Here is a 27,927-nt window from a genome sequence, read left to right on the forward strand (position 1 = left end):
TTAGTGTGTCCGAGGAACAGCAACCAGGGCGGCATGGCTGGAGCCCAGTGAGTGAGTACGTGGTCCTGATGAGATTGGAGAGACGGACAAGGGCCTACAGGATGGAGACAGAGTTGCTCATTTATTTCTAGACTTTCCTCTTTCCCCTATCCTTTCTCATCCACCCTTGTTCAGTGACCCGGATTATCTTCGCCAGAGATGTGTAAGCAAGATGAAGGAGGCAAGCCTGGGCCAGTTAGAGAAAAGGCAAGAAGGAAACAGGTTTGGTGAGTTCCTCCCCTTTCTCTGCCTCCAGGAAGGGTCCGGGTCCCTAGACAAGCATAATGATGTGGACATAAGTGGAGGAGGGAGGCTGAACAGCTGGAGGGGCTGCAGAGGGAGCAGATCCCTTAGTGGAGGCAGCCTCAGCAGCTGTAACCCCTTGTGGTGCAGCAGGTAAACCAGGAACATGGCTGGAGTCCTGGCAGTAGGGTTGGGGGGGCTCCTCGAGAGGTCTGGGCCAGGACCAGCCAGGGGAATCAGGAAAGAGGGGTGGGCTGCAGTCTCAGTGATATGAATTATATAACACATCAACCTTTTGGCAACAACAGAGATACTTTAATTATTTTTAACTTTAATTAATTTTTATTTATTTTTTTGAGACGGTGGTCTCACTCTGTTGCCCAGGCTTGAGTGCAGTGGTGTGATCTTGGCTCACTGCAGCCTTGACCTCCTGGCTCAAATGATCCTCCCAGCTCAGCCTCCTGAGTAATTAGCACTACAGATGTACACCACCATTCCCGGCTAATTTTTATATTTTTTTGTAGAGACGAAGGTCTTGCTATGTTGCCTAGGCTTTAACTTTTTTTTTTTGAGACAGAGTCTCACTCTGTTGCCCAGGCTGGAGTGCAGTGGCATGATCTCCTCTCACTGCAACCTCCATCTCCTGGGTTCAAGTGATTCTCCTGCCTTAGCCTCCCAAGTAGCTGAGGCACCCACCACCACACCTGCTAGTTTTTGTATTTTTAGTAGAAACGGGATTTCATCATGTTGGCCAGGCTGGTTTCGAATTCCTGATCTCAAGTGATCTGCCCGCCTCAGCCTCCCAAAGTGCTAGGATTACAGGCTTGAGCCACTGTGTCTGGCCCTAACTTTTATTATTTATTTATTTTGAGACAGTGTTTTGCTCTGTCACCCAGGCTGGAGTGCCATGGCACCATCTTGGCTCACTGCGACCTCCGCCTCCTGGGTTCAAGCCATTCTCCTGCCTCAGCCTTTCAAACCATGCCTGGCTAATTTTTGTATTTTTAGAAGAGATGGGCCCTGTTGGCCAGGCTGGTCTTGAACTCCTGACCTCAAGTGATCCACCCTCCTCAGCCGCCCAGAGTGCTAGGATTATAGGCATGAACCACTGCACCTGGTCTTTTATTTTTTAGTGAACTATTACACGTAAGAAAAGCAAATAAAACGTACCATAGAATAAATAATGATAAGGCAAACATCCATGTAATCATCACCCAGGTCATGAAATAGAACACTGCCAGCACTGCCCCCCTAGTACCACCATCCCTTCCAGATTCTAACCCCCTTTAGAGGCGGCCACTAGCTGAATTTGTGTGGTAATCACTTCGTTGGTTTTCTTTGTAGTTTTCGCCTATGAATCATACAGAAAGTCTTAAATTAGAATTTTCTCACACAAATCCCAAGCCTGAAGACCTTGGAGGAGAGCCTCTTTAATATCTTCCTCTTCTTTAGTAAATCTTGGCAGGCCCTTGGGGAGATGGTGGTGGATTTGCAGTCTTTTGCATTTGGCAGAGAATGCAGTATGAGGCTTCTCTCATTCAGCCAAAGTGTTCTAGGGATCTGAAGAGGACTGTGAGGGGCACAGCAATGCATCCGAAACCAAGCTTGCCCCTGAGAGCTTGCAGTAGGGTAGAAAAAGCGTGGGTAAACATGATAGCCCAGACAGAGGGCCTGGAGAGGGGCTCTCATAAGTGCTCTGGGGGTTTAGAGGAGCCAGCAATCCCTTTTGGCAGTGGGAAGCAGAGCTGGCTTTGTGTAAGAGGTGGTGTTGTATTCATTCATGCATCATTTATCAAACATTTTTGAGGGATGGCAGTGTGCCAGGAAATTAGGTAAAAGAATACAAAAAATGAATAAGATCTCTGCCTGCTCATGGCCTAACAGTTTAGCATAAATAGATACAAATAATTCCAATATGAGATGCTTTAAATACAAAGTGATATAAGACTGATTGGTTGCCTAGGGTTGTCAGGATATTTCAAAACTGAGGCCTAGGCTAGTCCTTGAAGGAGAGAAGAGTGGAGTTTGGCAGACAGAGAAGGGAGCCACTGAATCCACAGAGGCACAGAGGTGGGAAAGGACACAAGGTGGATGTTGGCAAAATGTACAGTTCATGGTGGGAAGGAGAGTGGACTTGACATGTTGGATGGATAAGCAGGAAAGGTGTTTTAGGGAAGAGGATCAGCATGAGCAGTGGCAGAGAGGTAAGAAGTCGTGGTTCTTGCCTGCATGATACTAAGTAGTATACAGTCTAGCTGTAGCATAGGTGTGTAGTGGAAGGTGTGATGATTAATTTTATATGTCAACTTGACTGGGCCATGGGGTGCCCAGATATTTGGTCAAACATTATTTTCGGTGTGTCTGCAAACTTGTTTCTGGATGAGATTAAGATCTGAATCAGGAGACGGAGCAAAACAAATTGCCCTCTCATCCAATCAGTTGAAGGCCAACATAAAACAAAAAGGCTGACCCTCCCTTGACTAAAGGAGAATTTTTCTTGCCTTCAGACCTCGAAGAGAAACACTGGCTCTTCCTCAGTCTTGAGCCTGCTGGCCTTTGGACTGGAACTGAAACATCAGCTCTCCTGGTTCTCAGGCCTTCAGGCTTGGACTGGAGCTACACCATTGGCTCTCCTGGGTCTCCAGCTCAGTGACTCACCCTGTGTATCTTGGGACTTGTCCTCCATAGTCGTGTGAGTGAGCCAATTATAATAAATCTCTTATAATAAATCTTTCTCTCTCTATATATGTATGTATATTTTATATATAGCGATTATATATTATATATAATTTATATATTATATATGATTATATAATTATATAATTTATTATATATAGACCATTCTATATGTATATATAACCACTCTCTATGTAGAGAATGGTTTTATTTTTTATTATTATTATTATTTCGAGATGGAGTCTCCCTCTGTCGCCCAGGCTGGAGTGCAGTGGTTCGATCTCAGCTCACTGCAACCTCGGCCCATTGAACTTCCTGGGTTCAAATGATTCTCCTGCCTCAGCCTCCCAAGTAGCTGATTACAAGCACACATCACTACACACAGCTAATTTTGTATTTGTAGTAGATACGCGGTTTCACCACGTTGGCCAGGCTGGTCTCGAACTCCTGACCTCAAGTGTTCCACCTGCCTCGGCCTCCCAAAGTGCTGGGATTACAGGTGTGAGGCACTGCACATGGCCAGAATGGTTTTATATGTAATATATAAATAATATATATTACCATTCTATTGGTTCTGTTTCTCTGGAGAACTATGACTAATACAAAAAGCAAGGGAAATCACTTTGGAAAGGCAAAGATCATAGAGGACATAGAATGTCTGGGTAAAGGGCTTAAATTTTTTTTTTTTTTTGAGATGGAGTCTCTCTCTGTTGCCCAGGCACTGCAACCTCCGCCTCCTAGATTGAAGCGATTCTCCTGCCTCAAGCCTCCTGAGTAGCTGGGATTACAGGCATGCACCAACACGCCCAGCTAATTTTTGTATTTTTAGTAGAGATGGGGTTTCACCATGTTGGTCAAGCTGGTTTCAAACTCCTGACCTCGTGATCTGCCCACCTCAGCCTCCCAAAGTGCTGGGATTTCAGGTCTGATCACCGTACCTGACCAAAGGTCTTAAATTTTATTCTGAAGACAAAGGAGAAAACACTGAAGGTTTCTGAGTAAGGGAGTGACCTAATCAGAGTGATGATCTAGGAAGATAAATGCTGTGCTTTGTCAAATGAGTTAAAGCAGAGATTTTTTTTTTTTTTTTTTTTTAGACAGAGTCTTGCTCTGTGGCCAGGCTGGAGTGCAGTGGCGCGATCTCTGCTCACTGAAACCTCCGCCTTCCAGGTTCAAGCGATTCCCCTGCCTCAGCCTCCCGAGTAGCTAGGACTACAGGCGCGCACCACTGTACCCAGCTAATTTTTTGTATTTTAGTAGAGACAGGGTTTCACCATGTTGGCCACAATGGTCTTGATCTCCTGACCTCATGATCCTCCCGCCTTGGCCTCCCAAAGTGCTGGGATTACAGGCGTGAGCCACCGTACCCAGCCGAGATTCTATTTATTTTTTTGAGACAGGGTCTTGTTTTGTCACCCAGGCTGGAGTGCAGTGTAGTGCAGTGGCATGATCATAGCTCACTGCAGTCTCAACGTCGCAGGCTCAAGCGACCCTCACATCTCAGCCTCCCCAAGTAGCTGGGACTACAGGTGCTTGCCACCACACGATTAATTTTTATATTTCTTGTAGAGATGAGGTCTCAGTATGTTGCCCAGGCTGGTCTCAAACTCCTGGGTTCAAGTGATCCTCCCGCTTCAGCCTCCCAAAGTGTTGGGATTATAGGCATGAGCCACCATGCCTGGCCTAAAGCAGAGAGCTTGAAGGGAGCCTCTAGAAATTAGATATGAATTTTGTGGGTATAGGATCTGTGATGCAGAAAAGGTTGAGAACTCCTGGATATACAAGGGTGTAGGGGCCAAGAGCAGACATAGGTGCTTAGACCCTGGAGTAGGTGGGAGCTGGAAGATGATTTTGATGGTAGATGGAAGATGGAAGATGATTTCCCGCTGAGTAGCTGGAAATTTGAAAATGGGGGTAGGATGCCGGGCGCGATGGCTCACGCCTGTAATCCCAGCACTTTGGGAGGCTGAGGTGGGTGGATCACCTGTAGTCAGGAGTTTGAGACCAGCCTGGCCAACATGGTGAAACCCCATCTCTACTAAAAAATCCAAAAATTAGCTGGGCATGGTAGCAGTTGCCTGCAATCCCAGCTACTCGGGAGGCTGAGGCAGGAGAATCACTTGAACCTGGGAGGCGGAGGTTGCAGTGAGCTGAGATCGTGCCATTGCACTCCAGCCTGGGCAACAGAGTGAGACTGTATAAAAAAAAAAAAAAATTGGGAGTGGGAATAGGGGTTGGAAGAGGTATAGATTTGGGAGTTATTACCTAGAGGGTAGGGACAAGTACCTCATGGGCAGACAAGCAGGGCAGGGGTGGCAGTGATTCATCAAGAGTTTGGCAGTCATAAGCAAAAGAAACCTACTCAACCTGGTTCAGGCAGTAGAGGGAATTTATTGCTAATGTGACTGAAGATTGAAGCAAGACTGGATCTGATGGCTCATGCAATGCCACTGGGACTTGGTTTCATGTCTCCATCTCTCAGTTCTGTTTCCCCCTCTGTCTTGGTCTCATTCTCAGGCAAGATTCTCTGCTTGCAGTGGGAAGCTGGCTGCCAGCAGAGCCACGATTACATCCTACCCTCAGCAAATAGAGATTCACTGAACTGAATAGTTCTGACCAAAGTTCCAGAATTAAATTTCATTGGGTCGCATGCCTGTTGCTGAAATGGTGTGGCAACAGGGCTCTCTGTAATGCTGTGATTGGCCAAGCCTGGGTCACGTGTCCATTCCCGCAACTAGAGATAGTGTCATCTCTAGAGCCACATGGATTGAGAGTTGGGGCAGGGGCTGCTCTAGGAGAAATGGAAGTGCTGTTACCAGAAGGAAGAATGGACACTGGAATGGTAGCCACCTGGAAGGGAGCCGGAGCCCCACAGGCTGTCCTTCCTGTTAACATGAGGCAGCTATAGCAGTGGGGCAGTTGCGGGGAGGCACTAGGAGGCTGGGAGCTGGGCCGGCAGTGAGGGACATGGTAGATCGGGTCAAGTAATAGTAACACCATTGCCATTGCTGTTTGGGGCTGTGAAAAGGTCTAGGAGGGTTCTTCTGACAAAAACCTGACAACATAAAAGACACAGTGCTAAGTAAGTCCTTGTCCTCAGAATAAAGGCAGGAAAAGCTGAACAGTTGGGTGACACCCCATCAAGATATTGCTGCTACTGGAAAGGGCAGACGTTGTCTGGGGACATTCATGGGATTGTGAGACAGGATGAAAGAAAGGGCACTGCCAGCTGGACTTGTGAAGGGAAGGAACAACCATTTTCCCCTCAAGTTTAAAAAATGAAGCTTATGCGTTTTTACAATAGTAATAAATTCACAATAGCCCAAAACAACCCAAATTCCAACAGTAGGAGTCTGGGTAAATATTGTAATGCCCGGAGAGTAAAATGCAGCCTTTACAAATGATGCTTTATTTGACATGGAAAGATGTTCACAATGTAGTTTTTTTGTTTTGTTTTGTTTTTGTATTTTTTGTAGAGATGGGGGGGTGGGGGGGCGGGTCTTGCTATGTTGCCCAGACTGGTCTTGAACTCCTGGGCTCAAGTGATCCACCCGCCTCAGCCTCCCAAAGTGTTGGGATTATAGGTGTGAGCCACAGTAGAAGTAGGACTACAGCTGAAGCTTATCTTCTTTTTTTTTTTGATGGGATTTTGTTCTTGTTGCCCAGGCTAGAGTGCAATGGCGCAATCTTGGCTTACTGCAACCTCTGCCTCCCAGGTTTCAGCGATTCTCCTGTCTCAGCCTCCCGAGTAGCTGCGAATACAGGTGCATGCCACACCCAGCTAATTTTTGTATTTTTAGTAGAGAAAGGGTTTCACCATGTTGGTCAGGCTGGTCTTGAACTCCCCACCTCAAGTGATCTGCCCACCTCAGCCTCCCAGAGTGCTGGAATTAACAGGCGTGAGCCACCGCGCCTGGCTTTTTTTTTTTTTTTTGAGACAGAGTTTCACTTTTTTGTCGCCCAGGCTGGAGTGCAATGGCATGATCTTGGGGTCACTGCAACCTCCGTCTCCTGGATTCAAATGATTCTCCTGCCTCAGCATCCCAAGTAGCTGGGATTATAGGCACCTGCCACCACACCCAGCAAATTTTTGTGTGTGTGTTTTTTAGTAGAGATGGGGTTTTACCATGTTGGTCAGGCTGGTCTTGAACTCCTGACCTCAGGTGATCCACCAGCCTCAGCCTCCCAAAGTGCTGGGATTACAGGTGTGAGCCACTGTGCCTGGCCTGAAGCTTATCTTCTAATTTCTCTGTAATAAACCTGCTTGATAGTGTGGTAGTGTCATAGTCAACTAGAGCCAGCCTCCTGAGTGCAAGTCTCAGCTCTGCCACTGCTTGGCATGGCGGCTATGGGCAAGTCTCTTAACATCTCTGAGCTTCAGTTCATGTAACCATAAAGTGGGGGTAACAGTTCTTAACTCATAGGGTGGCTGTGAGTATTAAATTAGCTACTACTACCTGCAAAGCTATTAGCCATACCTGCAGTAAACGCTAAAAAATGTAGTTCTTATTTTTGAGTAATTAAAAAATCCAAAAGAGGGCTGGGTGTGGTGGCTTACACCTGTAATCACAGCCCTTTGGGAGGCCGAGGCAGGTGGATCACAAAGTCATGAGTTCAAGACCAGCTTGGCCAAAATGGTGAAACCCCATCTCTACTAAAAATATAAAAATTAGCCGGGCATGGTGGTGGGCACCTGTAGTCCCAGCCACTTGGGAGGCTGAGGCAGGAGAATCGCTTGAACCCGGGAGGCGGAGGTTGCAGTGAGCCGAGATCGAACCACTGCATTGCAGCCTGGGTGACAGAGTGAGACTCTGTCTAAAAAAAAAAAAAAATCCAAAAGTAAATATGACTATAAGTCAATATACTGGAATTAAGTGTCTTTGTTGGCCAAATAGCTGTGGCAGTAGATAATAAATGAGCTGTTATTAAGATAAGCAATTTTTTTTTTTTTTGAGATGGAGTCTCGCGCTGTTGCCCAGGCTGGAGTGCAGTGGCACTATCTCGGCTCACTGCAAGCTCCACCTCCTGGGTTCACGCCATTCTCCTGCCTCAGCCTCTCCAGTAGCTGGGGCTACAGGCGCTCGCCACCATGCCCGGCTAATTTTTTTGTATTTTTAGTAGAGACGGTTTCACTGTGTTAGCCAGGATGGTCTCGATCACCTGACCTCGTAATCCGCCCGCCTTGGCCTCCCAAAGTGCTAGGATTACAGGCGTGAGCCGCCGCGCCCGGCCTAAGATAAGCAATTTAAGCTATTTTTCTCTAACATGGGGAAACATCTAAGAATAAGAGAGGGAAGTTCTCTATTTTCCTGAAGCTTTCATACTAGCAGAGAAGACAAATAATAGATACTGCGAAGATAGGATGATTGAAGAATGCAGTGATATAAATTTGGGGGAAGAGGAGGGAGGCAGAGCAAAGAAAGTTCAAGGCCTTGGCCAGACGTAATGGCTCATACCTTGTAATCCCAGCAGTTTGGGAGGTTGAGGCAGGCTGATAGCTTGTGTCCGGGAGTTCAAGACCAGCCTGGGCAATCCAGCAAAACCCTGTGTCTACAAAAAAATACAATTAGCCAGGCATGGTGGCATGCACCTGTGGTCCCAGCTACTTGGGAGGCTGAGGTGGAAGAATCGCCAGGACGTCGAGATTGCAGTGAGCTGAGATTGTGCCACTGCACTCTAGCCTGGGTGACAGAGCAAGAACGTCTCAAAAACAACAACAACAACAAAACAGGAAAACAAGGCCTGTGGTTGGGGGAAGGTTGTAACTCTAAAAAAGACCCATGTGGCTACAGCGAGGGACACTGGGTGTAGATAGAGATAAGAAGAGTGATACTCAGTTCTCACATCACGGCGGACTGGATACAGGCCCGGGGGAGTGAGAGACCATCCACCCCTGTGATCTGGGGCAAGTCACCAGCCCTTTCAGAGAAGCTTCCGTCTTCTCTGCAAAATGGGACGATAATACCTTGCTTCACAAGGTTGCAAGGATCAAAAGAACTGGTAGTGGGCCGGGCGCGGTGGTTCACGCCCGTAATCCCAGCACTTTGGGAGGTCGAGGCAGGCGGATCACTTACTTGAGGTCAGGAGTTCGAGACCAGCCTGGGCAAAATGGCGAAACCCCGTGTCTGCTAAAAATACAAACATTAGCCTGGCATGGTGGCAGGTGCCAGTGATCCCAGCTATTCGGGAGGCAGAGGCAGGAGGATCGCTTGAACCCAAGGGGTGGAGGTTGTGGTGAGCTGAGATCGTGCGCTGCACTCCAGTCTGGGCAACAGAGCAAGACTCTGTCTCAGAAAAACAAACAAAAAAGAACTGGTAGAGGAAGCGCTTTGCATACTACCGTTCACAGTATTATTACAAATACAACCATTGGGAAAAGATGCGGAGCATGGCCCCGAACTCACGAGCTGCGCCGGCCCGCGCGTGCGCGATAGGCGGGCGGAGCCAGAGCAATCCAGGCACCGCCTTGACCCGCCCCAGCCTCTTCCCCTTCCCTGTTCCTCCCACTTCCGCGGGCACCCAACTGTGCGTCTCCTGCGCGCTGACGTCAGGTGCGTGCCCCTGTCCGGCAGCCGAGGAGACCCCGCGCAGTGCTGCCAACGCCCCGGTGGAGAAGCTGAGGTGAGTGCGGGGCCTGAGGTTCCCCGCGAGAGCGGCCGCCCCACTGTCCCGTCCCCGCCGTCTCCGTCCTCTCCCAGTCCTCGGGAACACCCCGTCTGCGGGATCGAGGGGGGCCCGGGAGCACGGGTTGTGGGGGAGTGCCCGGCTCGCGCTGCGTCCTCCGGGCGGGCAAGGGTCCGCGTTCTATGGGGGAGCCGGGGCGGGGGTCGCGGCCGGGGAGGCAGGGGGCGCCCGCCTGCTGAGGGGCGCGCGGTCGGAGCTCGGGGCGCGAGCGGGGCCGGGCTGTCACCGGCAGCGGCGGAAGGAAGGGGGTCACACCCATCCTGGGCGCCCGGGCTCCCCTCCCCCCAGCCCGGCCCCGCGGGCTCCTAAGGGCGGCCGGGGCCCGGGTGCCGGGGGCCTCAGCGACTCGCGGGCGCCTGGGCCGGGCCGGGCGCCGGTCTTCGGGGCTCGCAGGCTGCGTTCCGTGCCCTGCGCTCCGGCCTGGACTTCCTGCTTCGCCGGGCGCCGCCGCGGACATTTTGCGGCGGGGGGTGGGGGGACGGGGGAGGGGAGTGGCGTTGCGGCCGCGGCGGGGCGGCGGCAGGAGGGCCGCTCGCGGGCTGCCCGCGGCGGTGCCTGTCCGCGCTCCCCTCGCCGCGTCCTCTGGGAGGAGTGTCCTGGAGCCCCTGGCTCCAGGCTGCTCTTCCTGCCGGAGGTCGAGTTCCTAGCTGTTTCCATCCGCTCCTCCAGCCCGCTCCCTGCCGATTCAGCTGAAGCTTTCCTTTCGGGGAGTTACCTAACCACCTCCCGAAGCCGTCGTTCTACTGCTTGGTTAATTCCTCTTATCGGGGGGAAATTTTCTTTGTTCGTTTGTTTTTCCTCCCCTTTAAGTCCAAGATAAATGCAGTGTGGAAGATTACGTCATCGCGGTATAAGGAGTGAGACTTAACTCTTACAAGTCAGGGACTTAAATTCAGACAGCATTTTGCAGCCTTAGTCGGTCACCCAGTGGCTTATCCTGCCTGCTTCCCAATGCGTCGTATTCACAGATGTTTTGAAAGCTTGTTACTTGTGTTCATGACCGCCTTCAGTGCACCTATAAGCCAGGAAGGTTTAAAATCCCAGAATTAGTTTGTGTCAGGGAATAGTGTAAGACAACACCGTCCGCGGCCCCTTGCGTGGGCATTAACTTTGAATAGAGGTCCCTTTGACTATACTAGAATGAAGTGGGTTTATTTGTGGGAACACTTTTCGGTCCAAAATGATTTTCCCAGACTGTTTCTTCTCCTTTGTGATTTACTGCATGCTGGGAATCTCCCTAGGTTGATTCAAGTGCACTTTTTGTGGTGAAGTTGTGTTGAAAAGAGGATCCGTTTATGCCTGATATATGCAAGACATTTTAGTTCTGTTATTAAAAACGAGCCTTGGATCTTTAAGCAAAAAACTTAATATTTTCATAATTTTGAGATCACACTTTTTATTTTGTTTGAGACAGCGTCTCAAAGACTTTACTAAATATAATGGATATTGCACTCCCAGGCTGCAGTGCAGTGGCGCGATCTTGGCCCACCGCAGCCTCCGCCTCTAGGGGTCAAGTGATCCTCCCACCTCAGCCTTCCGAGTAGCTGGTACTGCAGGCATGTACCACCATGCCCCTCTAATTTTTGTATTTTTTGTACAGACAGGGTTTCGCCATGTTGCCCAGGCTGGTCTTGGACTCCTGGGGTCAAGCAGAGGTCACAATTTTTGTTCCCTAGGGTGTTTACATTCTAAATTTTATATCCTTCCGCGACTACAATAGTATCACAGAAAAATGTTGACACTGTAAAGCAAATGAGATCCAATTGTGTAATGCATTGTTGTAAAGATAATTCATGTCGAAACAAATGCTTTCCCACTGTTTCTCATTTTTATAGAGAACAGATTGGTAAACACTTAAAAGGAGTGTAGGTTCAAGGCAGCTTTCTGTAGTGTGTAGGCATTACAGACCGTTGGATAGGTGTGGAACTTGAATCTTCAGAAATACATTTGTTAGCCTTGATGTAATATTTTAGGCATATAAAATTGGAACACATCTGCCTTATTTTCTTGAGCTTTCTATATTTAATAATTTAAAATAATATCAATTTGTATCTTTCCTTTTAGAAAATAACAGTAGTTTGAATTTATAGTTTTTTTTTTTTTTTTTTTTTTTGAGAAGGAGTCTCACTCTGTCGCCCAGGCTGGAGTGCAGTGGTGCGATCTCGGGTCACTGTAAGCTCCGCCTCCCAGGTTCATGCCATTCTCCTGCCTCAGCCTCCCGAGTAGCTGGGAGTACAGGCGCCCGCCACCACGCCCGCCTAATTTTTTGTATTTTTAGTAGAGACGGGGTTTCACCGTGTTAGCCAGGATGGTCTTGATCTCCTGACCTCGTGATCCGCCCGCCTCGGCCCCCCAAAGTGCTGGGATTACAGGCGTGAGCCACCGCGCCCAGCCTGAATTTATAGTTTTTATACTGAGATGGAGATAAGAGATTGGTAATCAACTTAAAGTATTAAATGAGCTCGTTTTCAGTAATTTCTTCAAGACCAGAAAGGTATCACATCCTCTGTTTATACTCTTAAAATATTTTCATGTTACAACCAATACCTGTTCTTACTAAACTTAATTTTTTGGGAATCTAAGGCAGATGTTATAGCCTAGAGTAGTATAGGGACTTAAGAAATTGGTGATTTTTTTTTTTTTTTTTTTTTTTTTGAGACAGGGTCTTACTCTGTCGCCCAGGCTAGAGTGCAGTGGTGTGATCACAGCTCACTGCAGCCTCGGCCTCCCAGGCCCAACTGATACTTCCACCTCAGCCTCTGCAGTAGCTGGGACTACGGTGCATGCAACCAGACCTGGCTAATTTTGGTATCTTTCGTAGAGATCGGGTTTCATCATATTGTCCAGGCTGATCTGGAATGCCTGAACTCAAGCTATCTGCTCCTGTTGGCCTCTGACAGTGCTGGGATATAGGCATGAGCTGCTGTGCCGCTGAATGTCCTGAATGTCAAAACTCTTCTGGGACATTGATCTCAAACTGCTTATTCCATGAAGTGAAACCAGGCTTTCTGCCACCAATGTGGTGTCCCTTCTTGCAATTTTAGGAAAATATTTTTTAAATCAAAGATTTGGCATTAGCCATTATACTAAAGTCCAGAACAATTTCTAATAGAGCAGAAAACTATATTAAGTCATGGTATTCACTAAGCATTGGTGCTCTATCACCTTAAGAGAAACTCTGATTTAGGCTCTGTTACTTACTGTTCTGTAACGCTTTACACTTTAACCTTGCATCCTTTTCTGTAAAATTAAGCCATTGCCATTTGCCATTTCAATTCTGCTGTGTGTTCTTGATTGGTATATTGCTACCATAGTGATTAAAAGCATAGACTCTGGAACTAGACTGCCTGGGTTCAGATCCTGGTTCTGCCACTTATTAGCTATGTGCAGTCTAAGTAACGTCTTTGTGACTCAGGTTTACTTCCTCTAAAATAGGGGTAGCAATAGTGTTTACCTCACAGTGTTGCAGTGTTAGGAAGATTGAATTAATATATATGAAGTGTTTAGGACTATTCACTGGCACATAGTGAGTGCTGTATAGATTTTTGCTCTTGGCACAACTGTGAGGACCTTTCCCCGCCATCTTTGAGAAGCTGTGTTTCTCTCAAACATAAACATTTTAATAACCATCCTTCTCCCGGACTAATCTGATGAATCCAAAAACATTTCTTTTTTCTTTTTTGAGATGGAGTTTTGCTCTTGTTGCCCAGGCTGGAGTGCAATGGCATGGTCTTGGCTCACCGCAACCTCCGCCTCCTGGGTTCAAGCGATTTTCCCGCCTCAGCCTCTTGAGTAGCTGGGATTGCAGGCATGCGTCAGCACACCTGGCTAATTTTGTATTTTTAGTAGAGATGGGGTTTCTCCATGTTGGTCAGGCTGGTCTGGAACTCCTGACCTCACGTGATCTGCCTGCCTCGGCCTCCCAAAGTGCTGGAATTACAGGCGTGAATTACAGTATAGTCCGTGGACCCAGCAGCATAGGGAGCTCATTAGAACTGTCAGGATTCAGCCCAGTCTTACTGACTCAGAATCTTATTTTAATAAGATGCCCACATGATTTTTACGTGTATTAAGGCTTGAAGCACCCTCGTCAGGACTGCTAGAGTGATGTCTCAAATTTCGGAAACAATGTGAATGCTTTATTTCATTTTATTTTCCTATGGAAGCATAACCTGGTTTATTTTAGGCAGTGTACCAGAATTTATTGCAAGGATCATAATCTGAAAATGAATCTGAAGCATATTTAGTTTTTAAAGGAATTGTAGTTTCCTGCCTATTATGTAGAGTTGCTGCATGTCTGCTCATTATCAGGAACTAATGTGTTGTTTAAAGTTTTTTTTTTTTTTTTTTTTTTGAGATGGAGTTTTGCCCTTGTTGCCCAGGCTGGAGTGCAATGGCGCGATCTCCGCTCACTGCAGCCGCCACCTCCCGGGTTCAAGTGATTCTCCTGCCTCAACCTCCCGAGTAGCTGGGATTACAGGCGTGTGCCAGCACGCCTGGCTGATCTTGTATTTTTAGTAGAGATGGGATTTCTCCATGTTGGGGGTTTCTCCATGCTGGTCAGGCTGGTCTCAAACTCCCGACCTCAGGTGATCCACCCACCCACGTCGGCCTCCCATAGTGCTGGGATTACAGGCGTGAACCACCGCACCCAGCTGAATTATGTATTTTTTAATTTTATTTTTATTTTTTAGAGATAGAGTCTTGCTATGTCACCCAGGCTGCAGTGCGTGGTGCAATTATAGCTCACTGTAACCTTGAACTCCTGGGCTTAAAGGATCCTCCAACCTCAGCCTCCTAAGTAGCTGGGATTGCAGGCACACACCACCACACTTGACTAATTGTAAATATATATATATATATATATATATTTTTTTTTTTTTTTTTTTTTTTTGTAGAGATGGGGCCTTCTTATATTGCCCAGGTTGTTCTTGAACTCCTGGCCTCAAGTGACCTCCCACCTTGGCCTCCCAGAGCTGTGGGATTACAGTTGTGAGCCTCTGCAACGGGCCTTAATTTTTTTTTTTTTTTTTTTGAGATGGAGTTTCGCTCTTGTTGCCCAGGCTGGAGTGCAGTGGCGCAATCTCAGCTCACCGCAACCTCCGCCTACCAGGTTCAAGTGATTCTCCTGCCTCAGCCTCCCTAGTAGCTGGGATTACAGGCATGTGCCACCACAGCACGGGGCCTTGATTATACATTTGAACTTAAGTGACATTTTATTGAAAACTAATTGTTGTGAAGAGGAATGGTCTAAGCATATGATTAGGATAATTCTTTTTTTTTTTTTTTTTTTTTGAACGGAGTTTTTCTGTCCCCAGCTGGAGTGCAGTGGCGATTGCTCACTGCAAGCTCCCTTCGGGTTCACGCATTTCCTCTCAGCTCCAGTAGCTGGACTACAGCCCCCAACACGCCGCTAATTTTTGTATTTTTAGTAGAGACGGGTTTCACCGTTAGCCAGGATGTCTCGATTCCTGACTTTGATCCGCCCGCCTCGACCTCCCAAAGTGCTGGGATTATAGGCTTGAGCCACCGCGCCCGGCCAGGATAATTCATATTCATTATGAAAACTTAGGTGAAATACAGACTTGGCATTTAGCTTGTTGAATGTAAACATGTTTTCTGCTTTTTTTGCTAAAATCGTATTTCCAATTTCAAGGGAAAATGTTAAGAACTAAAATCATCTTTTTCAGCTACCCGCCTGAAAAAATTATTGCTATTTTTCTTTTTTTGAGACAGAGTCTTGCTCTGTTGCCCACGCTGGAGTGCAGTGGTGCGATCTTGGCTCACCACAACCTCGCCTCCCGGGTTCAAGCGATTCTCTTGCCTCAGTCTCCCTAGTAGCTGGGATTACAGGCGCACACCACCGTACCTGGCTAATTTTTGTATTTTTAGTAGAGACGGGGTTTCACTATTTGGACAGGGTGGTCTTGAACTTCTGACCTCAGGTGATCCGCCTGCTTTGGCCTCCCAAAGTGCTGGGATTACAGGCGTGAGCCATGGCTCCCGGCCTGTTACTTTTCAAGGGCCAGATTGAATTTATTTCTCTGATGTTTCCTTTTTCCTTCTTTAACTACTTGGTGTAGGAGAAATTCTCCAGAACTATCCCTGCGAGCTGGGGGATCAGTGTCTCAGGAACACCTGTGTTTATTACCTGTGTCCATTCTCTGTGTCTTAAGTGGCCATTTGAAGCCATCTGCATCCTTTTCAATTAAAAGATTATCAGTAGGCTGGGTGCGGCGGCTCATGCCTGTAATCCCAGCACTTTGGGAGGCTGAGGCAGGCCGATCACCTGAGGTCTGGAGTTCAAGACCAACCTGGTCAACATGGTGAAACCCCGTCTTTACTAAAAATGCAAAAATTAGCCATGGTGGCATGTGCCTGTAAGCCCAGCTACTTGGGAGGCTGAGGCACGAGAATCGCTTGAACCCGGGATGCAGGGGCTGCAGTGAGCGGGGATGCACCACTGTTCTCCAGCTTGGGCGACAGCTGAGACTCCGTCTCAAAAAATTAAAAAAAAAAAAAGATTATTGCAACTTGTTACTCCTTGTGGAAGGAGGAGAGGTGTCTGAGAACAGATCAAATGAGGAACAGATGATGAAACCAGAGGGAGATGGAGGTGGAATAAAAGAATATTATGTTAATTAGTGTTAAGGGGTATGAGAAAAGAGGATACATTTAGTAGAAGAAAGCATAAACAAGATTTCAGCTATGGTTCATTTGCTTTGCTGGAAGACAGTTTAGGAGTATTTGTAATATTTTTAGTTTGTTTTTAATCTATATAAAAGCAGATGAAGAGGAGTGGGAAGTGAAAGAATAATGTTACTTGAATAACACTTATCTCTGGTTTCAGTGATTTTCATTACAACTTTACTAGTATTTGTTTCATTAGCTGAATACTATTGGAGAAGAACTCGGTTTTAGATAAATTCTGAAATGGAATTAATACATTCATATCACTTGCTTGCCTAAAAAACATTTTTATTATAGGGTTTAAGATTAACAAGATTTTAAAATAAGTGATTAGATTTTAAAATGTGTAAAGTTTGGTTTATCAGATAAATTGAAAGGATAGTTCTATGGATATCAGTGTTTTTTTATTTTGCTATTTTATTTGTGCTATTTATTTGCTCTGTTCATCATAGGGGCAAAGGAAATGTTAGATCATCCTAATAGTTGATAAGCTAGTAAAGACGAGGGTAGGGGATAATTTTAGAGTAAGGCCTGTGTGGCTTAGTGTGTTTCAGAATATCTGAAAGACGTTTCCATGGGCCTGGGTGTCAGACAAATTAGAAACCTAGCCGGGCAGAGTGGCTTGCGCCTGTAATCCCAGCACTTTGGGAGGCCATGGTGGGCGGATCACGTGAGGTCAGGAGTTTGAGACCAGCCTGGCCAACATGGTGAAACCCAGTCTCTACTAAAAATACAAAAAATTAGCCGGGTGTGGTGGCATGTGCCTGCAATCCCAGCTACTCAGGAGGCTGAGGCAGGGGAATCGCTTGAACCCGGGAGGCGGAGGTTGCAGTGAGCTGAGATTGCACCACTGCACTTCAGTCTGGGCAACAAGAGCAAAATTCTGTCTTAGGAAAAAAAAAAAACAAAAACACTTTATTATATCTTCATCCTGGAAATCATAATGTATATAAGTTTATTTTAAAGGGTTAGAGAAATTAGACTGTCAATCAGTTTAACTTGATGTTTCTTTCTTTCTTTTTTTTTTGAGACGGAGTCTTGCTCTATTACTGCCCAGGCTGTAATGCAGTGGTGTGATCTTGGCTCACTGCAACCTCTGCCTCCCGGGTTCAAGCAATTCTCCTGCCTCACCCTCCCGAGTAGCTGGGATTACAGGTGCCTGCCACCATGCCCGGCTAATTTTTGTATTTTTAGTGGAGATGGGATTTTACCGTGTTGGCCAGGCTGGTCTCAAACTCCTGACCTCAAGTGATCTGCCCCCTTCGGCCTCCCAAAGTGCTGGGATTACAGGCATGAGCCACTGCGCCTGGCCTAACTTGATGTTTCTTTTTTTTTTTTTTTTTTTTTTTTTTTTTTTTTTTTGAACGATTCGCTCCTCCCACTGATGCAGTGGCCTCTCCCCCCCCCCCCCCCCCCCCCCCTCCCTCCCCCCCCCCCCCCGCTTTTTTTTTTTATGACGGTTCACCATGGTCTCCCTGACTCGTGACCCCCCTCGCCTCCCAAAGTGCTGGGATTACACGTGAGCCACCGCGCCCGGCCACTTGATGTTTCTTAAACTTGTTTGATGGCGTTTCATCCTCCCCATCACCCCTATGGAACACCCTTTTTTATTTTATTTATTTATTTATTTTTTTGAGAACGGATTCTTACTCTATCACCCAGGCTGGAGTGCAGTGGCGTGATCTCGGCTCACTGCAACCTCTGCCTCGTGGGTTCAAGCAATTCTGCCTCAGCCTCCTGAGTAGCTGGGACTACAGGCATGTGCCACCATACCCAGCTAATTTTTGTATTTTTAGTAGAGACGGGGTTTCACCACGTTGGCCAGGCTGGTCTCAAACTCCTGGCCTCAAATGATATGCCTGCCTTGGCCTCCCAAAGTGCTGGGATTACAGGCGTGAGCCTCCATGCCTGGCTGTTTGACCCATTTAAAAAATGGCTTGTGGTTTATAAGACAAGTTGTCTGAGAATCTGAATGTAGGTACTTCTACCTCATCAGCTAGAACAAAGAAAGTCTCAATAATCATTGTTTTGTAGTTGGTATCTCACCTTATGAGGTGCCTTTTAAAAGAAAGGTTCTCAATTTGTCACGTTTGCTGCCTAGGTAATGTAGTGACTTATTTTATGCTGCAAATGTATGCTTGTTTAGGATATCTGATATAGGCTGGCATGATTTCATTCTTGCAGACTTACGACCAAAATACTCTGTACTGATTCTGAAAATATTTGTCTTTTTGGTGCATTTATAAGAACATAAGTTGCCTGATCTTAAGAGTTTTTTTCTGCTTGGGTATGGTGGCTCATGCCTGTAATCCCAGCAGTTTGGGAGACCCAGGTGGGAGGATTGCTTGAGGCCAGCAGTTTGAGACTAGCCTGGTAGCCTGGTCAACATAGTGAGACCGTGGCTCTATTTTAAAAAAAAAAAAAAAAAAAAGGTTTTTTCCGAACTTACCCATTTGTCTGTGGTACAAACCTATCCTCTGATATTTCAAACCAAAAAACTTCTTTATAACTTTCTCCTTAAACCCTCCACCTCCAATGACCTATTCTCTATTTCTGTGCTACTACCGCAGGGCAGATGCTCCATTTCAATCTTAGATTATTACCCTAGTTTCTTAGCTGAGTTCCTTGACTGTCGGTTGTCTTTGGCAGTCTACCTTGGAATACAGGTACAATATTGATACTCCTAAAACACTGTTCATGGATATGGAGGAAGTGACTGTTCTGCTTAGCTTTTAGAGTCTATATGACTTGGACTCATAGTTTTTTTTGTTTCTTTCTTTTTTCCACTTTGCATGCTTGCCTGCGCCTTTTCTCCTGATACTCCTATCTAACTAGAGATTTATTCTCACATTATTTTAGATTACTCTCCCGTGTTTACTCTGAAAATCTGTGGCACTCCTATTTCATAGTGTAAAATTGTAGCAATCTGAGACTACTACAGTTGCTAGCCTCTTCTTATAACCAGTAAAGTATACTAGATGATGTATGATGAACTTTCTAGCATAGAATTTGGCACAGAGTAGGCATTTAGTAAATTACTGAAATGTGTTAAAGGCCTTTGAAGGCAAGATTTCTGTTACCCAGTGTAATGCTATAGTAGGCATTTAGATATCTTACTTAGATAACTTTTGTAATAAGTTAATAGAGTTGGTTCTTGGAAGAACGAAATCCTATTTTAACAGATATTTTAGGTCCTAACTTGTGTCGTAATTAGAGAGGGTCTGTTAGGTGCTTGGGATCTTGTTCTTGAACTGCACACATACCAGCACAACTACTGTTAAATTTCTTTTGCCCCTTTAGAACAAAAAAAGGATTTAACAGTTATGTACTTTTAATAACATTGTATTACCTTGTTGGTAACCTTCACAACTTTTTTTTTTTTGAGACAGAGTCTTGTTCTTGTCATCCAGGCTGGAATGCAGTGATGCCATCATGGCTCACTGGAACCTTCGCCTCCCGGGTTCAAGTGATTCTCGTGCCTCAGCCTCCCGAGTAGCTGGGATTACAGGTGCGAGCCACCACACCGGCTAATTTTTGTATTTTTAGTAGAGATGGGGTTTTGCCATGTTGACCAGGCTGGTCTGGAACTCCTGACCTCTTATGATCTTCCTGCCTTGGCCTCCCAAAGTGCTGGGATTACAGGCGTGAGCCACTGCGCTAGACCTTCACAATCATCTTTAATATGTATAACATTTCATCCTGTGGTGTATTATTACTTGTTTTTTTTTTTTTTGTTACATTAACTGTTTTGATGGTATAGCATCTCATTGTTTCTTGATAAAGTATTTTCTTCTTTTTGGATAAATTACCTGAAGTGGAAATATATGTGTAGGGCATTTAAAAAAAAACCTTGTGTTTTCCTAATATTCTGAGGGAAAATCTTACTGTAATCTTTCTTCCCTTCTAATCAGATACTCTTGTGAATGCTTTTTTTTAAAAATTTTTTGAGATGGAATCTCACTCTGTCACTCAAGCTGGAGTATAATGATGTCATCTTGGCTCACCCACAGCCTCTGCCTCCCGGGTTCAAGGAGTTCTCCTGTCTCAGCCTCCTGTGTAGGTGGGAGTACAGGTGTGTGTCATCATGCCTGCTAATTTTTTTCATCTTTTTTTTTTTTTAATTAATTTTTTTTGCACACAAAAACAATAAACATTTTCTAAAAATACATACAAACAAAAAGATGCATATCAGACATATTAGGAAGGTTACACATGGGAAGTCGGGGAATAGAAATGGGGGGTGGGAGTTAAAATAAGGTAGAGAGGGACTTTATGTGGATCAGTGATAATAACTCAATCCTCTATTTGACAAAGAAGAGGGAGAAGGAAGAGGAAGAAAAAGAAAGTGGGATAAAGGATCAGAAAGGAAGGAAAATAGAAAAAATTTGAGTATGACTCCAGGGTAGACCTGTTTTGTTGTCACTGAGTTGGTTGGTTGGTTTGTCTGTTGTATTTTTCATGTTTCGCCAAGTTGGCCAGACTGGTCTCGAACTCCTAGCCCGAAGTGATCAACCCGCCTCGCCCCCCAGAGTGCCGGGACCACAGGCGTGAGCCACCACGTCCAGCCCCCACATTGCTTCTGGCCTCCATGGTAGACCTCCCAGACGGAGCGGCCGGGTAGAGGAGCTCCTCACTTCTTCCCAGACACGGGGCGGCCGGGCAGAGGCGCTCCTCACTTCCCAGATGGGGCGGCCAGGCAGAGACGCTCCTCACTTCTTCCCAGACGATAGGTGGCCGGGCAGAGGCGCCCCTCACTTCCCAGACAATGGGTGGCCGGGCAGAGGCGCTCCTCACTTCCCAGACGATGGGTGGCCGGGCAGAGGTGCTCCTCACTTCCCAGACGGGGCGGCCGGGCAGAATGCCTGCTAATTTTTGTATTTTTAGTCAAGACAGGTTTTGCCACGTTGGCCAGGTTGGTGTGGAACTCCTGACCTCAGGAGATCTGCCCGCCTCGGCCTCCCATAGTGCTGGGATCACAGGTGTGAGCTACTATGCCTGGCCTTGTGAGTGTTCTTATTTTGTTGTCAGGGGTGTATAATTGACTTTCACTTTGATGGAGTTTAGAACACAGCCTACTATAGAAGATTGCCTAGAGAAGATTCTTTTTTTTTTTTTTTTTGAAAGTCTTGCTCTGTTGCCCAGGCTGGAGTGCAGTGGTGCAATCTCACTGCAACCTCTGCCTCCCGGGTTCAAGCAATTCTCTGGCTTCAGCCTCCTCAGTAGCTGGGATTACAGGCACTTGCCACCACGCTTGGCTAATTTTTATATTTTTAGTAGAGACAGGGTTTCACCATGTTGGTCAGGCTGGTCTCGAACTTGACCTCAGGTGATCCACCCACCTTGGCACTCTGGGATTACAGGCGTGAGCCACTGCTAAATTGCCTGCATATTTGGATTATTTCACGTTGATAGTAAGAGTTCACAGTTGAGTGTGTTCACAGTTGCTCTTTGCAGAGTGACTTGACAACCTGTGATGGTGATACTATTGTCTCTGTTTTACAAAGGAAGCGAGGCTTAAAAGAGTTTTAAGTAGCTTGCCCAAAATCGCACAAGAATGGGAATATGAGCTTTAGGGCTGCTTGATTGAAAGCATATGCTCTTTACTGCAACTCTGTAGTCTTCCTTGGGCACGTTAGAGACTTGAGAAATACTTGCTGTGTGATTAGGTTATTTTGTCTCAAAATAGGGCGAGGTGGGTTACAGCCCTTTCTGTAATATTTTGAATCTCTTGGCTACAAATGTGACACTTATTAAATTAAATTGCTCTTTGAGATTGGAATGAAGGGATTTCTGAAAGGATTGATCAAATTAGCAAATAACCCTGTCTAGTAGAAGCAAGGATTTTTCTGAGTTCCCTCTTATTCATGGTATTTAGATGTTTTTACTTAACAACTGTTCTGATCTTTCTAGGGCTGTTTCTGTAGATTTTAATTTTGCATAAGAATAAGATGCCATATTAGGTATTTACTCTCTGCTAGGTGGTGTACCAGTTGCTTTATATACATTACCTCATTTCTCTGTAGTGGTCTTGTGAATCAGATGTCAATTTGTAGAGACGAGAAAGTTAAGGCATAGAAGTGAAGTAACTTGCCAGGATCATACACATTGAGGTGGAGCTAAGATTGGAACTCATATTTGCTTGTCTTTAAAAATCTCACCTTTTTTTTGGGGGGGTGGGTCAGAGTCTCTGTCAACCAGTTTGGAGTGCAGTGGCGTGATCTCAGCTCACTGCAACCTCCTCAAGCGATTCTCAAGCCTCAGCCTCCTGAGTAGCTGGGATTACAGGCGTGTGCCACCACGCCTGGCTAATTTTTTGTAGTTTTAGCAGAGACGGGATTTCACCATGTTGGCCAGGCTTGTCTTGAACTGCTAACCTCAAATAATTGACCCACCTTGGCCTCCCAAAGTGTTGGGATTACAGGCCACTGTGCCTGGGCGTTTTTTTTCATATTACTACTTTAGTCAACAAAGTTTTAAAAGACATTTAAGAATTTTATTTTTTCCTGTCCTTAATATATTGTTCAGTATTGTATTGGCTGCATTGGGAGGGGGAATAAAGAAGTATAAGCCTAGTTGTTCCCTCAGAGAGCTTAAAATCTATTAGAGGGGCTGGGTGAGGTGAGGTGGTGCATGCTTGTAGTCTCAGCTACTTGGGAGGCCGAGGCAGGAGAATCGCTTGAGCGTGGGAGGCAGAGGTTGCAGTAAGCTGAAATTGCGCCACTGTGCTGCAGCTTAGGTGACAGAGTGAGACCCTGTCTCCAAAAAAAAACCCAAAAATCTATTAGAATAAACATAAGCATATGTGACTAAAAATAACATGGTTAATTACTCCTGCGATTCATTTATTTGCTGAGTGTGTCCTGTGTGACTGGTATTGAGCTATTTTATGGGCATACAGCAGTTATTGCCTTTATGGAGATTTCCTTATTTTTAAAAGTCTGTTTCTACTGCCATATGACAGATAAACAAGATAATTATAGATGATGACCTTACAATAAAGGAAATAAGGTAATATGAAACGAGTGTAAGGAGGTAGGGCACTATTGCCCTGGATAATGTGGTCAGGGGAGGACTTTTGGAGGAGATGATGATTTGAGCTGAGATCTGGAGAGTGAGAAGCCAAAAGCTTGAAGAGCAGGGGCAGGAGTATTGTTGGTAAAGACTTGAAGGCATGGCCGGGTGCAGTGGCTCACACCTGTAATTCCAGCACTTTGGGAGGCCGAGGTGGGCGGATCACCGGAGTTTGGGAGTTTGAGACCAGCTTGACCAACATGGAGAAACCCCGTCTCTACTAAAAATACATAATTAGCCGGGTGTGGTGGCACATGCCTGTAATTCCAGCTATTCGGGAGGTTGAGGCTGGAAAATCACTTGAACCTGGGAGGCGGTGGTTGTGGTGAGCAGAGATTGGGCCAAAAAAGACCTGAAGGCAGGACAGAGCCTGGCACGTTTGGGGATGTAAGAGACCTGTGTAGCTAGAGCCTGGAGAGTGCAGGGGAACAGAGCATGAGAAGGTTTGAGAGCTAAGAAGGGCCTTGCCATGGGTTCTGTTTAGTCTGTTTAGTTCTTTAACGATACCATAGACTGGGTAGCTTGTAAATGACAGAAACTTATCACAGTTCTGGATCCTGGGAAGGACAATATTGAGGTGCTGGCGTATTTGACGTTTGGTAAGGGCCTGCTTTGTGGTTCATAGATGGTGGTTTTTTCTTTTTCTTTTTTTGACAGAGTCTCACTGTGTTTCCCAGGCTGGAATGCAGTAGTGCTCTTAGCTCACTGCAACCTCCGCCTCCCAGGTTTGCTTTGGTGCTCTCAGCTCACTGCACCTCCACCTCCCAAGCAAGGAATCCTCCTGAGTAGCTGGGGTTACAGGTATGCGCCACCGGCTAATTTTTCTATTTTTAGTGGAGACAGGGTTTCACCATGTTGGCCAGGCTGGTCTCGAACGTCTGGCCTGAGATGATCCGCCCGCCTCGGCCTCTCAATGTGCTAGGATTACAGGCCTGAGCCACTGCGCCCGGACCCGTTTGTTCCTTTTTGCTGTATCTTCTTGCATGGTGCAATGGGTGGGGGGAGCTCTCTGGGGTCTCTTATAAGGCCACTAATCCCATTTAGGGATGAGGGGACTCTGTCCTCTGGACCTAATCACCTCCCAGCAGTCTCACCTTCTAACAACATCACACTGGTGATCAGGTGTCAGCTTATGGATTTTGGGACACAAACATTCTAATCATAGCAGGAGGTCAGGCGGTTGGGGCAGTTTCAATACCTAGACTAGTTAGGAAAGGTCTCAGAGAAGGAAAGGTGTTGTAGTGGAAGGGTAGCTTGAAATAGGGTGAGTTGTAAGGCCAGACACCCAAGATTTGGCTGAGATGGGAGGATCCCTTGAGCCCAGGAAGGTTGAAGCTGCAGTAAGCCGTGATTGAGCCATTCCACTCTGGCCTAGGTGACAGAGTGAGACCCTGTCTCAAAAACAAAAAAAATCTTTAGGAAACCTGTATATTTGAAGATCAAGGGCTGAAAATCCACTCAGTACCATTTAGCAGAGGATGTATAACATCCATTACACATCTGTTTCAAAAACAGCATGTTTCCAAAATTATACATCTCTTTACAAATAAACGTTATAGTATTAATAACTATAGAGGCACCATCAGAACTAGTTACAAAACATACTGCTAACTTTCACAAGGCATCTCTGAGCCATCTCTTAAGGTGTGTATTTTGATCGTGGGGCTTTAAGAACATTTTCTTTGCTTTAATTAGTTGTAGGTCTCCATTTTCATTGTCTTCATAATTGGCTTGATCTCCCTTTTTGGCAGACTTTTTTTCTGTTGTCCCCACCAATGTCTCATATTCTAGCCATTTCTTCTAGCCATTTCTTTTTCATCTGACATGTAAAATTCCAGTTTCATCTTCAATTTCTGCTTTGTTCTAGTATTCATCTGAAGCGTTAATTTCTCAACCTCAGGAGTAAATCCGATGAATGAAATCCTTCCATAGAAATGATCTTCATATAACGAGATGCTGCTCTTCTGTTATGAAATTCTTTACTTATTAAGCTCTGGCAAATCTGAGTGCCAGTGCTCTTAACTAATTTTATTTTCTTCCTCTTCTAGTCATTTCTTAGTTTCTGAGTCCAGTCCTGTTTGCATGAACTTCATGTGCAGCAGGTTCTTGGAGAACTTGGTCTTGTGCTCAGGTGCCATGCTGGCTTCAGCTTGTGCTGTGTTCTGGCCACCTGCTGTTTCTTAGTTAAGAGACTAGAATGAGAAAGTTACATATAAGGATGTCAGTTGGTAGTAGTATTGAAGGAAGAATATGTAGGGGGTGATGCTTGTTTATTGTCTGTGTACCCCACTGGAATTGTTGCTCCAAGAGGGCGTGAACTTTGTTATGTAAATTGTGGAGTGTGCCTACGTGTAGGACAAAGTTTGGCACATGGTAGATGCTTAATAAAGGCTTGTTGAATGAATGAGTAAATCTACAAGTCTTGAATATTTTGAGGAAAAAATCTTACTGTATCTCCATTTTATACCTTTTTTTTTTTTTTTTTTTTGTGATAGAATCTCACTCTGTCCCCAGGCTGGAGTGCAGTGGCACAGTCACGGCTCACTGCAACCTCTGCCTCCTGGGTTCAAGCAATTCTCCCGCCTCACCCTCCCAAATAGCTGGGACTACAGGTGAGCGCCATCACACCCGGCAAATTTTTGTATTTTTGGTAGAGAACGGGTTTCACCGTGTTGGCCAGGTTGGTCTTGAACCCCTGACCTCAAGTGATCTGCCCGCCTCAGCCTCCCAAAGTGTTGGGATTACAGGCGTGAGCCACCATGCTTGGCCAAAACAGGGTCTTGTTCTCTTACCCAGGCTGGAGTGCAGTGGTGTGACTACAGCTCACTGTAGCCTTGACCTTCCCCGCTCAGGTGGTCTCTCACCTCAGCCTCCCCAGTAGTTGGGACTGCAGGCACATGCCACCACTATTTTTTTTATTTTTTTATTTTTTGTAGAGATGGGGTTTTGTCATGTTGCCCAAGCTGGTCTTGACCTGCTGGGCTCAAGTGATCCTCCTGCCTTGGCCTCCCAAAGTGTTGGGATTACAGGCGTGAGCCGCCATACCCAGCTTTGGTAGAGGTTTTTTTGTTTGTTTGTTGTTGTTGTTGTTTTGAGATAACATCTCCCTGTGTTGCCCAGGCTGGAGTGCAGTGGCATAATCTTGGCTTACTTGCAACCTCCATCTCCTGGGCTCAGGTGATCTTCGGCCTCCCAAGTAGCTGGGACCACAGGCGCATGCCACCGTGCCCAGCTAATTTTTGTATTTTTGGTAGAGACGCAGTTTTGCCATGTTGCCTAGGTTGTTCTCGAACTCCTGACCTCAAGCAATCCACCTGCCTTGGCTTCTCAAAGTGCTGGGATTATAGGCTTGAGCCACTGTGCCCAGCCTCTGGGTATGATTTTCTAAGCAATGTTGTATTCTTAATTGAACATGTAAAAAGTAGAGATTCCTCTTCAAAGACTTCCCCCCCATCTAATTAGAAATAAATAGTAACTTCTTTTAAAAGCAAAATTTATTCAAAGACATGTGCTAACATTCTTAAATATCTGCTAGCTGTAATAAATCAGTGTACTTTATGTTCTTAGCTCCCACAATTTAGCCTAAATATTTGCCCTGGCATGCTCATACTGGTCCAAGCAAGCATTAGATCATAGCCTGTTTAAAGGTATTTTTACCTTTCTCAGCATTCCACAAGTTACTGCCTCCTTCCTTTGTTCTCCTCTGCCTTTTTTCTTTTTTTTGATACGGAGTCTCGCCCTGTGGCTCAGGCTGGAGTGCAGTGGCATGATCTCGGCTCACAACAAGCTCCGCCTCCTAGGTTCACGCCATTCTCCTGCCTCAGCCTCCCAAGTAGCTGGGACTACAGGCGCCCGCCACCACGCCCAGCTAATTTTTTTGTATTTTTAGTAGAGGCAGGGTTTCACCGTGTTAGCCAGGCTGGTCTTGATCTCCTGACCTCGTGATCCGCCTGCCTCAGCCTCCCAAAATGCTGGGATTACAGGCGTGAGCCACCACGCCTGGCCTTCTTTGCCTCTTTTTAAAAGTTGTAAGTTGCTAGCCTATCAGGACAAATACAAAATGTGAGGTCCCGTTCCAGCCAATAAAAACCGGACACAGCAGTAGGATAGATGCGTCAGGTTATAAATGACCCTGTCTCCTTTGCTCGGTGTACTTTCATGGCAAAACTGCCGGCAAGTGTATCCTTTCTGCAGAAGGTATAAATGGCCTTGCTGAGATAATTAAATTTATGTTCACGTGCTATTTCTTTATGGCACTGAGGAACAAGCATTTCTTTTTTTTTCTTTCTTTTTTTTTTTTTGAGGTGGAGTCTCGCTTTGTTGCCCAGGCTGGACTGCAGTGGCGTGATCTCGGCTCACCGCAAGCTCCGCCCCACTGGTTCATGCCATTCTCCTGCCTCAGCCTCCCTAGTAGCTGGGACTACAGGCGCCCACCACCACGCCTGGCTAATTTTTTTGTATTTTTAGTAGAGTCGGGGTTTCACCATATTAGTCAGGATGGTCTCGATCTCCTGACCTCGTGAT

At 46.1% G+C, this 27,927-nt stretch overlaps 1 protein-coding gene across 3 annotated transcripts in view; it reads left to right on the top strand.

Annotated features, from left to right (window-relative positions):
- Positions 1 to 9,511: 9,511 nt before the first annotated feature.
- Positions 9,512 to 27,927, top strand: part of CDC42 (cell division cycle 42) — a 40,097-nt gene continuing 21,681 nt past the window's right edge. For 2 of the 3 annotated variants that reach the window (XM_030805265.1, XM_030805264.1), the window contains exon 1: positions 9,512 to 9,579. The gene's annotated coding sequence lies outside the window, so the exon portion shown is untranslated. Of the gene's footprint in view, positions 9,580 to 24,159; positions 24,205 to 27,927 lie in introns of those variants that run through there. The other variant, XM_030805266.1, reaches the window with a different exon arrangement.

This window comes from Nomascus leucogenys, chromosome 24 (assembly GCF_006542625.1).
Source record: "Nomascus leucogenys isolate Asia chromosome 24, Asia_NLE_v1, whole genome shotgun sequence".
NCBI classification, from domain to species: Eukaryota; Metazoa; Chordata; class Mammalia; order Primates; family Hylobatidae; genus Nomascus; species Nomascus leucogenys.